Raw genomic sequence first — 18945 nt, 5'->3', positions numbered from 1 at the left:
ACAAACTGCAGTAGAGAAGCAGTTACATTTTGCAGAATTTTTGCATTTGACAAAAGATTTTTTTTCCATGTTCCAAGATCTACATGTGATACGAAATGTATGAATTCTTGCAATGGAAACCTCACTGTATTTTACCAAGGCAGATAAAGGACATCCTTCGCACCGCATATACTTATAAGGAGGGTTTGGTGGCTGAAAATGCTTTGCTTTGATGGTTGCTTGCACTTTGTACATATTACTGAATTAATAAAGGGGACCTTTTCAGAACTGGGGGTATAGCTCAGTGGTAGAGCATTTGACTGCAGATCAAGAGGTCCCTAGTTCAAATCTGGGTGCCCCCTTGTTCAACTGTTTTACCTGTAGAAATATTATTTTAATTAAATAAATTGAAGAAAACATTTACAATCTTAGCATTTTATGTAATGAGCAAAACATTTCTACATTTGAAATACTCCTGATCATCTCCTGAAACATAGGGTAAACACCATGAAACTGTTTAGGATTTCTTCATATGATACAAGCTGTGTTTTACATTCACCCAAGTTCTACTGGTGATATGATTAGTTTGAAATAGTCCATTTGAAGCTCATATGAATGTTATAAAACTGTGGTGGAAACCAATAATATGCTCTTAATGAAATGTATTAATTTGTACAGCTGACCAGAAGTGCACTGATGTCATTAGTTCTACAAGTTCCATACAGTCACCCACTCTATCACCTTTTTAAAAAAGGGCAGTTTTCAGCATTCAAGGGTTTAACTCAATGGTAGAGCGTAGGAGTGCAGTTCAAGAAGTCCCTGTTTCATAACCATATACCCTCGTCAATACATCCTGTTAAAATGTTTTCCAACCCAATGTACTGTAAGAAACAATAGGATATATCATCATTTCATATAAAAAACAATGAACAATTGGGTTTAACTATGCTCTTAGCACAAAATCAACAAACTGCAGTAGAGAAGCAGTTACGTTTTGCAGAATTTGTGCATTTGACAAAAGTTTTTTTTTCCATGTTCCAAGATCTACATGTGATACGAAATGTATGAATTCTTGCAATGGAAACCTCACTGTATTTTACCAAGGCAGATAAAGGACATCTTTTGTACCCCTTATACTTATAAGGAGGGTTTGGTGGCTGAAAATGCATTGCTTTGAGGGTGATTGCATGTTGCTTGCACTTTGTACATATTACTGAATTAATAAAGGTAAACTTTTCAGAACTGGGAGTATAGCTCAGTGGTGGAGCATGTGACTGCAGATCAAGAAGTCCCTAGTTCAAATCTGGGTGCCCCCTTGTTCAACTGTTTTACCTATAGAAAAAAACATTTACAATCTTAGCATTTGATGTAATGAGCAACACATTTCTACATTTGAAATTCTCCTGATCATCTCCTGAAACATAGGGTAAACACCATGAAACTGTTTAGGATTTCGTCATATGATACAAGGTGTGTTTTACATTCACCCAAGTTCTACTGGTGATATTATCAGTTTGAAATAGTCCATTGGAAGCTCATATGAATGTTATAAAACTGTGGTGGAAACCAATAATATGCCCTTAATGAAATGTATTAATTTGTACAAATGACCAGAGGTGCACTGATGTCATTAGTTCTACAAGTTCCATACAGTCACCCACTCTATCACCTTTTTAAAAAAGGGCAGTTTTCAGCATTCAAGGGTTTATGTCAGTGGTAGAGCGTAGGAGTGCTTTTCAAGAAGTCCCTGTTTCATAACCATATACCCTCTTCAATAGATCCTGTTAATATGTTTTTCAACCCAATGCACTGTAAGAAACAATAGGATATATCATCATTTCATATACAAAACAATGAACAATTGGTTTTAACTATGCCCTTAGCACAAAATCAACAAACTGCAGTAGAGAAGCAGTTACATTTTGCAGAATTTGTGCATTTGAAAAAAGATTTTTTTTTCCATGTTCCAAGATCTACATGTGATACGAAATGTATGAATTCTTGCAATGAAAACCTCACTGTATTTTACCAAGGTAGATAAAGGACATCCTTCGCATCCCATATACTTATAAGGAGGGTTTGGTGGCTGAAAATGCATTGCTTTGATGGTGATTGCATGTTGCTTGCACTTTGTACATATTACTGAATTAATAAAGGTAACCTTTTCAGAACTGGGATTATAGCTCAGTGGTAGAGCATGTGACTGCAGATCAAGAGGTCCCTAGTTCAAATCTGGGTGCCCCCTTGTTCAACTGTTTTACCTATAGAAAAAAACATTTACAATCTTAGCATTTGATGTAATGAGCAACACATTTCCACATTTGAAATACTCCTTATCATCACCTGAAACTTAGGGTAAACACCATTAAGCTGTTTAGGATTTCTTCATATGATACAAGCTGTATTTTACATTCACCCAAGTTCTACTGGTGATATTATCAGTTTGAAATAGTCCATTGGAAGCTCATATGAATGTTATAAAACTGTGGTGGAAACCAATAATATGCCCTTAATGAAATTTATTAATTTGTACAGCTGACCAGAAGTGCACTGATGCCATTAGTTCTACAAGTTCCATACAGTCACCCACTCTATCACCTTTTTAAAAAAGGGCAGTTTTCAGCATTCAAGGGTTTAACTCAGTGGTAGAGCGTAGGAGTACAGTTCAAGAAGTTCCTGTTTCATAACCACATACCCTCATCAATAGATCCTGTTCAAATGTTTTTCAACCCAATGCACTGTAAGAAACAATAGGATATATAATCATTTCATATAAAAAACAATGAACAATTGGGTTTAACTATGCTCTTAGCACAAAATCAACAAACTGCAGTAGAGAAGCAGTTACGTTTTGCAGAATTTGTGCATTTGACAAAAGTTTTTTTTCCATGTTCCAAGATCTACATGTGATACGAAATGTATGAATTCTTGCAATGGAAACCTCACTGTATTTTACCAAGGCAGATAAAGGGCATCCTTCGCACCGCATATACTTATAAGGAGGGTTTGGTGGCTGAAAATGGTTTGCTTTGATGGTGATTGCATGTTGCTTGCACTTTGTACATATTACTGAATTAATAAAGGTGTACTTTTCAGAGGTGGGGTATAGCTCAGTGGTAGAGCATTTGACTGCAGATCAAGTGGTCTCTAGTTCAAATCTGGGTGCCCCTTTGTTCAACTATTTTACCTGTAGAAAAAAAAACATTTACAATCTTAGCATTTGATGTAATGAGCAACACATTTCTACATTTGAAATACTCCTGATCATCTCCTGAAACATAGGGTAAACACCATGAAACTGTTTAGGATTTCGTCATATGATACAAGCTGTGTTTTACATTCACCCAAGTTCTACTGGTGATATTATCAGTTTGAAATAGTCCATTGGAAGCTCATATGAATGTTATAAAACTGTGGTGGAAACCAATAATATCCCTTAATGAAATGTATTAATTTGTACAAATGACCAGAGGTGCACTGATGTCATTAGTTCTACAAGTTCCATACAGTCACCCACTCTATCACCTTTTTAAAAAAGGGCAGTTTTCAGCATTCAAGGGTTTATGTCAGTGGTAGAGCGTAGGAGTGCTTTTCATGAAGTCCCTGTTTCATAACCATATACCCTCTTCAATAGATCCTGTTAAAATGTTTTTCAACCCAATGCACTGTAAGAAACAATAGGATATATCATCATTTCATATACAAAACAATGAACAATTGGGTTTAACTATGCGCTTAGCACAAAATCAACAAACTGCAGTAGAGAAGCAGTTACATTTTGCAGAATTTGTGCATTTGACAAAAGATTTTTTTTCCATGTTCCAAGATCTACATGTGATACGCAATGTATGAATTCTTGCAATGGAAACCTCACTGTATTTTACCAAGGTAGATAAAGGACATCCTTCGCATCCCATATACTTATAAGGAGGGTTTGGTGGCTGAAAATGCATTGCTTTGATGGTGATTGCATGTTGCTTGCACTTTGTACATATTACTGAATTAATAAAGGTGAAATTTTCAGAACTGGGGGTATAGCTCAGTGGTAGAGCATTTGACTGCAGATCAAGAGTTCCCTAGTTCAAATCTGGGTGTCCCCTTGTTCAACTGTTTAACCTGTGGAATTTTTTTTTTAATTAAATAAATTGAAAAAAACATTTACAATCTTAGCATTTGATGTAATGAGCAACACATTTCCACATTTGAAATACTCCTGATCATCACCTGAAACATAGGGTAAACACCATTAAGCTGTTTAGGATTTCTTCATATGATACGAGCTGTGTTTTACATTCACCCAAGTTCTACTGGTGATATTATCAGTTTGAAATAGTCCATTGGAAGCTCATATGAATGTTATAAAACTGTGGTGGAAACCAATAATATGCCCTTAATGAAATGTATTAATTTGTACAGCTGACCAGAAGTTCACTGATGTCATTAGTTCTACAAGTTCCATACAGTCACCCACTCTATCACCTTTTTAAAAAAGGGCAGTTTTCAGCATTCAAGGGTTTAACTCAGTGGTAGAGCGTAGGAGTACAGTTCAAGAAGTTCCTGTTTCATAACCATATACCCTCATCAATAGATCCTGTTAAAATGTTTTTCAACCCAATGCACTGTAAGAAACAATAGGATATATCATAATTTCATATAAAAAACAATGAACAATTGGGTTTAACTATGCTCTTAGCACAAAATCAACAAACTGCAGTAGAGAAGCAGTTACGTTTTGCAGAATTTGTGCATTTGACAAAAGTTTTTTTTCCATGTTCCAAGATCTACATGTGAAACGAAATGTATGAATTCTTGCAATGGAAACCTCACTGTATTTTACCAAGGCAGATAAAGGACATATTTTGTACCCCTTATACATATAATGAGGGTTTGGTGGCTGAAAATGAATTGCTTTGATGGTGATTGCATGTTGCTTCCACTTTGTACATATTACTGAATAAATAAAGGTGAACATTTCAGAAATGGGGTTATAGCTCAGGGGTCGAGCATTTCACTGCATATCAAGAGGTCCCTGGTTCAAATCTGGGTGCCCCCTTGTCCAACTGTTTTACCTGTAGAAATATTTATCAATTAAATAAATTGAAGTAAACATTTACAATCTTAGCATTTTATGTAATGAGCAACACTTTTCTACATTTGAAATACTCCTGATCATCACCTGAAACATAGGGTAAACACCATTAAGCTTTTTAGGATTTCTTCATATGATACAAGCTGTGTTTTACATTCACCCAAGTTCTACTGGTGATATGATCAGTTTGAAATAGTGCATTGGAAGCTCATATGAATGTTACAAAACTGTGGTGGAAACCAATAATGTGCCCTTAATGAACTGTATTAATTTGTACAGCTGACCAGAAGTGCACTGATGTCATTAGTTCTACAAGTTCCATAGAGTCAATCACTCTATCACCTTTTTAAAAAAGGGCAGTTTTCAGCATTGAACGGTTTATGTCATTGGTAGAGCGTAGGAGTGTAGTTCAAGAAGTCCCTATTTCATAACCATGTACCCTCTTCAATTGATACTGTTAAAATGTTTTTCAACCCAATGCACTGTAAGAAACAATAGGATATATCATCATTTCATGTACAAAACAATGAACAATTGGGTTTAACTATGCTCTTAGCACAACATCAACACACTGCAGTAGAGAAGCAGTTACATTTTGCAGAATTTGTGCATTTGACAAAATATTTTTTTTCCATGTTCCAAGATCTACATGTGATACGAAATGTATGAATTCTTGCAATGGAAACCTCACTGTATTTTATGAAGGCAGATAAAGGACATCTTTTGTACCCCTTATACTTATAAGGAGGGTTTGGTGGCTGAAAATGCATTGCCTTGATGGTGATTGCATGTTGCTTTAACTTTGTACTTTTTACTGAATTAATAAAGGTGAAAATTTCAGAACTGGGCGTATAGTTCAGTGGTAGAGCATTTGACTGCAGATCAAAAGGTCCCTAATTGAAATCTGGCTGATCATCTCCTGAAACATGGGGTAAACACCATTAAGCTGTTTAGGATTTCTTCATATGATACAAGCTGTGTTTTACATTCACCCAAGTTCTACTGGTGATATTATCAGTTTGAAATAGTCCATTGGAAGCTCATATGAACGTTATAAAACTGTGGTGGAAACCAAAAATATGCCCTTAATGAAATGTATTAATTTCTCCAGGTGACCAGAAGTGCACTGATGTCATTAGTTTGACAAGTTCCATACAGTCACCCACTCGATCACTTTTTTTAAAAAGGGCAGTTTTTAGCATTCAAGGGTTTAACTCAGTGGTAGAGCGTAGGAATGCAGTTCAAGAAGTCCCTGATTCATAACCATATATCCTCTTCAATAGATCCTGTTAAAATGTTTTTCAACCCAATGTACTGTAAGAAACAATAGGATATATAATCATTTCATATAAAAAACAATGAACAATTGGGTTTAACTATGCTCTTAGCACAAAATCAAAAAACTGCAGTAGAGAAGCAGTTACGTTTTGCAGAATTTGTGCATTTGACAAAAGTTTTTTTTCCATGTTCCAAGATCTACATGTGATACGAAATGTATGAATTCTTGCAATAGAAACCTCACTGTATTTTACCAAGGCAGATAAAGGACATCCTTCACACCCCATATACCTATAAGGAGGGTTTGGTGGCTGAAAATGCTTTGCTTTGATGGTGATTGCATGTTGCTTGCACTTTGTACATATTACTGAATTAGTAAAGGTAAACATTTTAGAACTGCAGGTATAGCTCAGTGGTAGAGCATTTGACTGCAGATCAAGAGGTCCCTCGTTCAAATCTGAGTGCCCCCTGGTCCAACTGTTGCACCTGTAGAAATATTTTTTTAATTGAAGAAAATATTTACAATCTTAGCATTTTATGTAATGAGCAACACCTTTCTATATTTGAAATACTCCTGATCATCTCCTGAAACATAGGGTAAACACCATTAAGCTGTTTCGGATTTCTTCGTATGATAGAAGCTGTGTATTACATTCACCCAAGTTCTACTGGTGATATTATCAGTTTGAAATAGTCCATTGGAAGCTCATATGAATGTTCTAAACCTGTGGTGGAAACCAATAATATGCCCTTAATGAAATGTATTCATTTGTACAGCTGACCAGAAGTGCACTGATGTCATTAGTTCTACAAGTTCCATACAGTCACCCACCCTATCACCTTTTTAAAAAAGGGCGGTTTTCAGCAATCAAGGGTTTAACTCAGTGGTAGAGCGTAGGAATGCAGTTCAAGAAGTCCCTAATTCATAACCATATATCCTCTTCAATAGATCCTGTTAAAATGTTTTTCAACCCAATGCACTGTAAGAAACAATAGGATATATAATCATTTCATATAAAAAACAATGAACAATTGGGTTTAACTATGCTCTTAGCACAAAATCAACAAACTGCAGTAGAGAAGCAGTTACGTTTTGCAGAATTTGTGCATTTGACAAAAGTTTTTTTTCCATGTTCCAAGATCTACATGTGATACGAAATGTATGAATTCTTGCAATAGAAACCTCACTGTATTTTACCAAGGCAGATAAAGGACATCCTTCGCACCCCATATACCTATAAGGAGGGTTTGGTGGCTGAAAATGCTTTGCTTTCATGGTGATTGCATGTTGCTTGCACTTTGTACATATTACTGAATTAGTAAAGGTGAACATTTAAGAAGTGGGGGTATAGCTCAGTGGTAGAGCATTTGACTGCGGTTCAAGAGGACCCTAGTTCGAATCTGGGTGCCCCCTGGTCCAACTGTTGTACCTGTAGAAATATTGTTTTAAATAAATTGAAGAAAACATTTACAATCTTAGCATTTTATGTAATGAGCAACGCATTTCTACATTTGAAATACTCCTGATCATCTTCTGAAACATAGTGTAAACACCATTAAGCTGTTTCTCATTTCTTCGTATGATACAAGCTGTGTATTACCTTCACCCAAGTTCTTCTGGTAATATTATCACTTTGAAATAGTTCATTGGAGGCTCATATGAAAGTTATAAAACTTTGGTAGAAACCAATAATATGCCCTTAATAAAATGTATTAATTTGTACAGCTGCCCACAAGTGCACTGATGTCATTAGTTCTACAAGTTCCATACAGTCACCCACTCTATCACTTTTTTTAAAAAGGGCAATTTTCAGCATTCAAGGGTTTATGTCAGTGGTAGAGCGTAGGAGTGCAGTTCAAGAAGTCCCTGTTTCATAACCATATACCCTCTTCAATAGATCCTGTAAAATGTTTTTGAACCCAATGCACTGTAAGAAACGATAGGATATATCATCATTTTGTGTAAAAAACAATGAACAATTGGGTTTAACTATGCTCTTAGCACAAAATCAACAAACTGCAGTAGAGAAGCAGTTACGTTTTGCAGAATTTGTGCATTTGACAAAAGTTTTTTTTTCCATGTTCCAAGATCTACATGTGATACGAAATGTATGAATTCTTGCAATGGAAACCTCACTGTATTTTACCAAGGCAGATAAAGGACATCCTTCGCACCCCATATACTTATATGGAGGGTTTGGTGGCTGAAAATGCATTGCTTTGATGGTGATTGCATGTTGCTTGCACTTTGTACATATTACTGAATTAATAAAGGTGAACATTTTAGAACTGCAGGTATAGCTCAGTGGTAGAGCATTTGACTGCAGATCAAGAGGTTCCTCGTTCAAATCTGAGTACCACCTGTTGCACCTGTAGAAATATTTTTTTAATTGAAGAAAATATTTACAATCTTAGCATTTTATGTAATGAGCAACACGTTTCTATATTTGAAATACTCCTGATCATCTCCTGAAACATAGGGTAAACACCATTAAGCTGTTTCGGATTTCTTCGTATGATACAAGCTGTGTATTACATTCACCCAAGTTCCACTGGTGATATTATCAGTTTGAAATAGTCCATTGGAAGCTCATATGAATGTTATAAACCTGTGGTGGAAACCAATAATATGCCCTTAATGAAATGTATTCATTTGTACAGCTGACCAGAAGTGCACTGATGTCATTAGTTCTACAAGTTCCATACAGTCACCCACTCTATCACCTTTTTAAAAAAGAGCAGTTTTCAGCATTCAAGGGTTTATGTCAGTGGTAGAGGGTAGGAGTGCAGTTCAAGAAGTCCCTGTTTCATAACCATATACCCTCTTCAATAGATCCTGTTTCAATATTTTTCAACCCAATGCACTGTAAGAAACAATAGGATATATCATCATTTCGTATAAAAAACAATGAACAATTGGGTTTAACTACGCTCTTAGCACAAAATCAACAAACTGCAGTAGAGAAGCAGTTACGTTTTGCAGAATTTGTGCATTTGACAAACGTTTTTTTCCATGTTCTAAGATCTACATGTGATACGAAATGTATGAATTCTTGCAATGGAAACCTCACTGTATTTTACCAAGGCAGATAAAAGACATCTTGTGTATCCCTTATAGTTATAAGGAGGGTTTGGTGGCTGAAAATGCATTGCTTTGATGGTGATTGCATGTTGCTTCCACTTTGTACATATTACTGAATTAATAAAGGAGAACATTTCAGAACTGGGGGTATAGTTCAGTGGTAGAGCATTTGACTGCAGATCAAGAGGTCCCTAGTTCAAATCTGGGTGCCCCCTTGTCCACTCTTTTACCTGTAGAAATATTTATTTAATTAAATAAATTGAAGAAAACATTTACAATCTTAGCATTTTATGTAATGAGCAACACATTTCTACATTTGAAATACTCCTGATCATCTCCTGAAACATAGGGTAAACACCATTAAGCTGTTTAGGATTTCTTCATATGATACAAGCTGTGTTTTACATTTACCGAAGTCCTACTGGTGATATTATCAGTTTGAAATAGTCCATTGGAAGCTCATATGAACGTTATAAAACTCTGGTGGAAACCAATAATATGCCCTTAATGAAAATGAAATGTATTCATTTGTCCAGCTGACCAGAAGTGTACTGATGTCATTAGTTCTACAAGTTCCATACAGTCACCCACTCTATCACTTTTTTTAAAAACGGGCAGTTTTCAGCATTCAAGGGTTTATGTCAGTGGTAGAGGGTAGGAGTGCAGTTCAAGAAGTCCCTGTTTCATAACCATATACCCTCTTCAATAGATCCTGTTAAAATGTTTTTCAACCCAATGCACTGTAAGAAACAATAAAATATATCATCATTTCATATACAAAACAATGAACAATTGGGTTTAACTATGCTCTTAGCACAAAATCAACAAACTGCAATAGAGAAGCAGTTACGTTTTGCAGAATTTGTGCATTTGACAAAAGTTTTTTTTTCCATGTTCCAAGATCTACATGTGATACGAAATGTATGAATTCTTGCAATGGAAACCTCACTGTATTTAACCAAGGCGGATAAAGGACATCCTTCGCACCCCATATACTTATAAGGAGGTTTTGGTGGCTGAAAATGCATTGCTTTGATGGTGATTGCATGTTGCTTGCACTTTGTACATATTACTGAATTAATAAAGGTGAACATTTTAGAAGTGTGGGTATAGCTCAATGGTAGAGCATTTGACTGCAGATCAAGAGGTCTCTAATTCAAATCTGAGTGCCCCCGGTCCAACTGTTGCACCTGTAGAAATATTTTTTTAAATAAATTGAAGAAAACATTTACAATCTTAGCATTTTATGTAATGAGCAACACATTTCTACATTTGAAATACTCCTGATCATCTCCTGAAACATAGGGTAAACACCATTAAGCTGTTTCGGATTTCTTCGTATGATACAAGCTGTGTATTACATTCACCCAAGTTCTACTGGTGATATTATCAGTTTGAAATAGTCCATTGGAAGCTCATATGAATGTTATAAAACTTTGGTGGAAACCAATAATATGCCCTTAATGAAATGTATTAATTTGTACAGGTGACCAGAAGTGCACTGATGTCATTAGTTCTACAAGTTCCATACAGTCACCCACTCTATCACCTTTTTAAAAAAGAGCAGTTTTCAGCATTCAAGGGTTTATGTCAGTGGTAGAGGGTAGGAGTGCAGTTCAAGAAGTCCCTGTTTCATAACTATATACCCTCTTCAATAGATCCTGTTTAAATATTTTTCAACCCAATGCACTGTAAGAAACAATAGGATATATCATCATTTCATATAAAAAACAATGAACAATTGCGTTTAACTACGCTCTTAGCACAAAATCAACAAACTGCAGTAGAGAAGCAGTTACGTTTTGCAGAATTTGTGCATTTGACAAACGTTTTTTTCCATGTTCTAAGATCTACATGTGATACGAAATGTATGAATTCTTGCAATGGAAACCTCACTGTATTTAACCAAGGCAGATAAAGGACATCCTTCGCACCCCATATACTTATAAGGAGGGTTTGGTGGCTGAAAATGCATTGCTTTGATGGTGATTGCATGTTGCTTCCACTTTGTACATATTACTGAATTAATAAAGGAGAACATTTCAGAACTGGGGGTATAGTTCAGTGGTAGAGCATTTGACTGCAGATCAACAGGTCCCTAGTTCAAATCTGGGTGCCCCCTTGTCCACTCTTTTACCTGTAGAAATATTTATTTAATTAAATAAATTGAAGAAAACATTTACAATCTTAGCATTTTATGTAATGAGCAACACATTTCTACATTTGAAATACTCCTGATCATCTCCTGAAACATAGGGTAAACACCATTAAGCTGTTTAGGATTTCTTCATATGATACAAGCTGTGTTTTACATTTACCGAAGTCCTACTGGTGATATTATCAGTTTGAAATAGTCCATTGGAAGCTCATGTGAACGTTATAAAACTCTGGTGGAAACCAATAATATGCCCTTAATGAAAATGAAATGTATTCATTTGTCCAGCTGACCAGAATTGTACTGATGTCATTAGTTCTACAAGTTCCATACAGTCACCCACTCTATCACTTTTTTTAAAAACGGGCAGTTTTCAGCATTCAAGGGTTTATGTCAGTGGTAGAGGGTAGGAGTGCAGTTCAAGAAGTCCCTGTTTCATAACCATATACCCTCTTCAATAGATCCTGTTAAAATGTTTTTCAACCCAATGCACTGTAAGAAACAATAAAATATATCATCATTTCATATACAAAACAATGAACAATTGGGTTTAACTATGCTCTTAGCACAAAATCAACAAACTGCAATAGAGAAGCAGTTACGTTTTGCAGAATTTGTGCATTTGACAAAAGTTTTTTTTTCCATGTTCCAAGATCTACATGTGATACGAAATGTATGAATTCTTGCAATGGAAACCTCACTGTATTTAACCAAGGCAGATAAAGGACATCCTTCGCACCCCATATACTTATAAGGAGGTTTTGGTGGCTGAAAATGCATTGCTTTGATGGTGATTGCATGTTGCTTGCACTTTGTACATATTACTGAATTAATAAAGGTGAACATTTTAGAAGTGTGGGTATAGCTCAATGGTAGAGCATTTGACTGCAGATCAAGAGGTCTCTAGTTCAAATCTGAGTGCCCCCAGTCCAACTGTTGCACCTGTAGAAATATTTTTTTAAATAAATTGAAGAAAACATTTACAATCTTAGCATTTTATGTAATGAGCAACACATTTCTACATTTGAAATACTCCTGATCATCTCCTGAAACATAGGGTAAACACCATTAAGCTGTTTCGGATTTCTTCGTATGATACAAGCTGTGTATTACATTCACCCAAGTTCTACTGGTGATATTATCAGTTTGAAATAGTCCATTGGAAGCTCATATGAATGTTATAAAACTTTGGTGGAAACCAATAATATGCCCTTAATGAAATGTATTAATTTGTACAGCTGACCAGAAGTGCACTGATGTCATTAGTTCTACAAGTTCCATACAGTCACCCACTCTATCACTTTTTTTAAAAACGGGCAGTTTTCAGCATTCAAGGGTTTATGTCAGTGGTAGAGGGTAGGAGTGCAGTTCAAGAAGTCCCTGTTTCATAACCATATACCCTCTTCAATAGATCCTGTTAAAATGTTTTTCAACCCAATGCACTGTAAGAAACAATAAAATATATCATCATTTCATATACAAAACAATGAACAATTGGGTTTAACTATGCTCTTAGCACAACATCAACAAACTGCAGTAGAGAAGCAGTTACGTTTTGCAGAATTTGTGCATTTGACAAAAGTTTTTTTTTCCATGTTCCAAGATCTACATGTGATACGAAATGTATGAATTCTTGCACTGGAAACCTCACTGTATTTTACGAAGGCAGATAAAGGACATCTTTTGTACCCCTTATACTTATAAGGAGGGTTTGGTGGCTGAAAATGCATTGCTTTGATGGTGATTGCATGTTGCTTCCACTTTGTACATATTACTGAATAAATAAAGGTGAACATTTCAGAACTGGGGGTATAGCTCAGTGGTAGAGCATTTTGACTGCAGAGATCCCTAGTTCAAATCTGGGTGCCCCCTTGTCCAACTATTCTACCTGTAGAAATATTTTCTTAAATAAATTGAAGAAAACATTTACAATCTTAGAATTTTATGTAATGAGCAACACATTTCTACATTTGAAATACTCCTGATCATCTCTGGAAACATACGATAAACACCATTAAGCTGTTTCCGATTTCTTCGTATGATACAAGCTGTGTATTACATTCACCCAAGTTCTACTGGTGATATTATCAGTTTGAAATAGTCCATTGGAAGCTCATATGAATGTTATAAAACTGTGGTGGAAACCAATAATATGCCCTTAATGAAATGTATTAATTTGTACAGCTGACCAGAAGTGCACTGATGTCATTAGTTCTACAAGTTCCATACAGTCACCCACTCTATCAAATTTTTAAAAAAGAGCAGTTTTCAGCATTCAAGGGTTTATGTCAGTTGTAGAGGGTAGGAGTGAAGTTCCAGAAGTCCCTGTTTCATAACCATATACGCTCCTCAATAGATCCTGTTAAAATGTTTTTCAACCCAATGCACTGTAAGAAACAATAGGATATATCATCATTTCATATAAAAAACAATGAAAAATTGGGTTTAACTATGCTCTTAGCACAAAATCAACAAACTGCAATAGAGAAGCAGTTACGTTTTGCAGAATTTGTGCATTTGACAAAAGTTTTTTTTCCATGTTCCAAGATCTACATGTGATACGAAATGTATGAATTCTTGCACTGGAAACCTCACTGTATTTTACGAAGGCAGATAAAGGACATCTTTCGCAGGGTTTGGTGGCTGAAAATGCATTGCTTTGATGGTGATTGCATGTTGCTTCCACTTTGTACATATTACTGAATAAATAAAGGTGAACATTTCAGAACTGTGGGTATAGCTCAGTGGTAGAGCATTTAACTGCAGATCAAGAGATCCCTAGTTCAAATCTGGGTGCCCTCTTGTCCAACTGTTTTACCTGTAGAAATATTTTCTTAAATAAATTGAAGAAAACATTTACAATCTTAGCATTTTATGTAATGAGCAACAGATTACTACATATGAAATACTCCTGATCATCTCCTGAAACATAGTGCAAACACCATTAAGCTGTTTCGGATTTCTTCGTATGATACAAGCTGTGTATTACATTCACCCAAGTTCTACTGGTGATATTATCAGTTTGAAATAGTCCATTGGAAGCTCATATGAATGTTATAAAACTGTGGTGGAAACCAATAATATGCCCTTAATGAAATGTATTAATTTGTACAGCTGACCAGAAGTGCACTGATGTCATTAGTTCTACAAGTTCCATACAGCCACCCACTCTATCACTTTTTTAAAAAAAAGGGCAGTTTTCAGCATTCAAGGGTTTATGTCAGTGGTAGAGGGGAGGAGTGCAGTTCAAGAAGTCCCTGTTTCATAACCATATACCCTCTTCGATAGATCCTGTTAAAATGTTTTTCAACCCAATGCAGTGTAAGAAACAATAAGATATATCATCATGTCATATACAAAACAATGAACAATTGGGTTTAACTATGCTCTTAGCACAAAATCAACAAACTGCAGTAGAGAAGCAGTTACGTTTTGCAGACTTTGTGCATTTGACAAAAGTTTTTTTTTCCATGTTCCAAGATCTACATGTGATACGAAATGTATGAATTCTTGCAATGGAAACCTCACTGTATTTTACCAAGGCAGATAAAGGACATCCTTCGCACCCCATATACTTATAAGGAGGGTTTGGTGGCTGAAAATGCATTGCTTTGATGGAGATTGCATGTTGCTTGCACTTTGTACATATTACTGAATTAATAAAGATGAACATTTTAGAAGTGCGGGTATAGCTCAGTGGTAGAGCATTTAACTGCAGATCAAGAGGTCTCTAGTTCAAATCTGAGTGCCCCCTGGTGCACCTGTAGAAATATTTTTTTAAATAAATTGAAGAAAACATTTACAATCTTAGCATTTTATGTAATGAGCAACACATTTCTACATTTGAAATACTCCTGATCATCTCCTGAAACATAGGGTAAACACCATTAAGCTGTTTCGGATTTCTTCGTATGATACAAGCTGTGTATTACATTCACCCAAGTTCTACTGGTGATATTATCAGTTTGAAATAGTCCATTGGAAGCGCATATGAATGTTATAAAACTGTGGTGGAAACCAATAATATGCCCTTAATGAAATGTATTAATTTGTACAGCTGACCAGAAGTGCACTGATGTCATTAGTTCTACAAGTTCCATACAGTCACCCACTCTATCACCTTTTTAAAAAAGAGCAGTTTTCAGCATTCAAGGGTTTATGTCAGTGGTAGAGGGTAGGAGTGCAGTTCAAGAAGTCCCTGTTTCATAACCATATACCCTCTTCAATAGATCCTGTTTAAATATTTTTCAACCCAATGCACTGTAAGAAACAATAGGATATATCATCATTTCATATAAAAAACAATGAACAATTGCGTTTAACTACGCTCTTAGCACAAAATCAACAAACTGCAGTAGAGAAGCAGTTACGTTTTGCAGAATTTGTGCATTTGACAAACGTTTTTTTCCATGTTCTAAGATCTACATGTGATACGAAATGTATGAATTCTTGCAATGGAAACCTCACTGTATTTAACCAAGGCAGATAAAGGACATCCTTCGCACCCCATATACTTATAAGGAGGGTTTGGTGGCTGAAAATGCATTGCTTTGATGGTGATTGCATGTTGCTTCCACTTTGTACATATTACTGAATTAATAAAGGAGAACATTTCAGAACTGGGGGTATAGTTCAGTGGTAGAGCATTTGACTGCAGATCAAGAGGTCCCTAGTTCAAATCTGGGTGCCCCCTTGTCCACTCTTTTACCTGTAGAAATATTTATTTAATTAAATAAATTGAAGAAAACATTTACAATCTTAGCATTTTATGTAATGAGCAACACATTTCTACATTTGAAATACTCCTGATCATCTCCTGAAACATAGGGTAAACACCATTAAGCTGTTTAGGATTTCTTCATATGATACAAGCTGTGTTTTACATTTACCGAAGTCCTACTGGTGATATTATCAGTTTGAAATAGTCCATTGGAAGCTCATATGAACGTTATAAAACTCTGGTGGAAACCAATAATATGCCCTTAATGAAAATGAAATGTATTCATTTGTCCAGCTGACCAGAAGTGTACTGATGTCATTAGTTCTACAAGTTCCATACAGTCACCCACTCTATCACTTTTTTTAAAAACGGGCAGTTTTCAGCATTCAAGGGTTTATGTCAGTGGTAGAGGGTAGGAGTGCAGTTCAAGAAGTCCCTGTTTCATAACCATATACCCTCTTCAATAGATCCTGTTAAAATGTTTTTCAACCCAATGCACTGTAAGAAACAATAAAATATATCATCATTTCATATACAAAACAATGAACAATTGGGTTTAACTATGCTCTTAGCACAAAATCAACAAACTGCAATAGAGAAGCAGTTACGTTTTGCAGAATTTGTGCATTTGACAAAAGTTTTTTTTTCCATGTTCCAAGATCTACATGTGATACGAAATGTATGAATTCTTGCAATGGAAACCTCACTGTATTTAACCAAGGCAGATAAAGGACATCCTTCGCACCCCATATACTTATAAGGAGGTTTTGGTGGCTGAAAATGCATTGCTTTGATGGTGATTGCATGTTGCTTGCACTTTGTACATATTACTGAATTAATAAAGGTGAACATTTTAGAAGTGTGGGTATAGCTCAATGGTAGAGCATTTGACTGCAAATCAAGAGGTCTCTAGTTCAAATCTGAGTGCCCCCGGTCCAACTGTTGCACCTGTAGAAATATTTTTTTAAATAAATTGAAGAAAACATTTACAATCTTAGCATTTTATGTAATGAGCAACACATTTCTACATTTGAAATACTCCTGATCATCTCCTGAAACATAGGGTAAACACCATTAAGCTGTTTCGGATTTCTTCGTATGATACAAGCTGTGTATTACATTCACCCAAGTTCTACTGGTGATATTATCAGTTTGAAATAGTCCATTGGAAGCTCATATGAATGTTATAAAACTTTGGTGGAAACCAATAATATGCCCTTAATGAAATGTATTAATTTGTACAGCTGACCAGAAGTGCACTGATGTCATTAGTTCTACAAGTTCCATACAGTCACCCACTCTATCACTTTTTTTAAAAACGGGCAGTTTTCAGCATTCAAGGGTTTATGTCAGTGGTAGAGGGTAGGAGTGCAGTTCAAGAAGTCGCTGTTTCATAACCATATACCTTCTTCAATAGATCCTGTTAAAATGTTTTTCAACCCAATGCACTGTAAGAAACAATAAAATATATCATCATTTCATATACAAAACAATGAAAAATTGGGTTTAACTATGCTCTTAGCACAACATCAACAAACTGCAGTAGAGAAGCAGTTACGTTTTGCAGAATTTGTGCATTTGACAAAAGTTTTTTTTTCCATGTTCCAAGATCTACATGTGATACGAAATGTATGAATTCTTGCACTGGAAACCTCACTGTATTTTACGAAGGCAGATAAAGGACATCTTTTGTACCCCTTATACTTATAAGGAGGGTTTGGTGGCTGAAAATGCATTGCTTTGATGGTGATTGCATGTTGCTTCCACTTTGTACATATTACTGAATAAATAAAGGTGAACATTTCAGAACTGGGGGTATAGCTCAGTGGTAGAGCATTTTGACTGCAGAGATCCCTAGTTCAAATCTGGGTGCCCCCTTGTCCAACTATTCTACCTGTAGAAATATTTTCTTAAATAAATTGAAGAAAACATTTACAATCTTAGCATTTTATGTAATGAGCAACACATTTCTACATTTGAAATACTCCTGATCATCTCTGGAAACATACGATAAACACCATTAAGCTGTTTCCGATTTCTTCGTATGATACAAGCTGTGTATTACATTCACCCAAGTTCTACTGGTGATATTATCAGTTTGAAATAGTCCATTGGAAGCTCATATGAATGTTATAAAACTGTGGTGGAAACCAATAATATGCCCTTAATGAAATGTATTAATTTGTACAGCTGACCAGAAGTGCACTGATGTCATTAGTTCTACAAGTTCCATACAGTCACCCACTCTATCAAATTTTTAAAAAAGAGCAGTTTTCAGCATTCAAGGGTTTATGTCAGTTGTAGAGGGTAGGAGTGAAGTTCCAGAAGTCCCTGTTTCATAACCATATACGCTCCTCAATAGATCCTGTTAAAATGTTTTTCAACCCAATGCACTGTAAGAAACAATAGGATATATCATCATTTCATATAAAAAACAATGAAAAATTGGGTTTAACTATGCTCTTAGCACAAAATCAACAAACTGCAATAGAGAAGCAGTTACGTTTTGCAGAATTTGTGCATTTGACAAAAGTTTTTTTTCCATGTTCCAAGATCTACATGTGATACGAAATGTATGAATTCTTGCACTGGAAACCTCACTGTATTTTACGAAGGCAGATAAAGGACATCTTTCGCAGGGT

General features: G+C 35.6%; 5 non-coding genes across 5 annotated transcripts; all 5 read left to right on the top strand.

Moving 5' to 3' along the window:
• The first annotated feature begins 269 nt into the window (after positions 1-269).
• On the top strand, positions 270-341 carry TRNAC-GCA (transfer RNA cysteine (anticodon GCA)). Its single transcript has one exon. It is a non-coding gene; the product is annotated as a tRNA-Cys (tRNA).
• A 3666-nt stretch (positions 342-4007) lies between these two features.
• TRNAC-GCA (transfer RNA cysteine (anticodon GCA)) lies at positions 4008-4079 on the top strand. The gene has a single exon. It is a non-coding gene; the product is annotated as a tRNA-Cys (tRNA).
• A 3609-nt stretch (positions 4080-7688) lies between these two features.
• TRNAR-GCG (transfer RNA arginine (anticodon GCG)) lies at positions 7689-7760 on the top strand. The gene has a single exon. It is a non-coding gene; the product is annotated as a tRNA-Arg (tRNA).
• A 1811-nt stretch (positions 7761-9571) lies between these two features.
• On the top strand, positions 9572-9643 carry TRNAC-GCA (transfer RNA cysteine (anticodon GCA)). Its single transcript has one exon. It is a non-coding gene; the product is annotated as a tRNA-Cys (tRNA).
• Positions 9644-16204: 6561 nt separating this feature from the next.
• On the top strand, positions 16205-16276 carry TRNAC-GCA (transfer RNA cysteine (anticodon GCA)). The gene has a single exon. It is a non-coding gene; the product is annotated as a tRNA-Cys (tRNA).
• Positions 16277-18945: the final 2669 nt, after the last annotated feature.

This window comes from Ambystoma mexicanum, unplaced genomic scaffold (assembly GCF_040938575.1).
Source record: "Ambystoma mexicanum isolate Mex_15411 unplaced genomic scaffold, UKY_AmexF1_1 Mex_scaf84, whole genome shotgun sequence".
Classification (NCBI taxonomy): domain Eukaryota; kingdom Metazoa; phylum Chordata; class Amphibia; order Caudata; family Ambystomatidae; genus Ambystoma; species Ambystoma mexicanum.
This window is presented reverse-complemented; position numbering and strand designations above follow the sequence as displayed.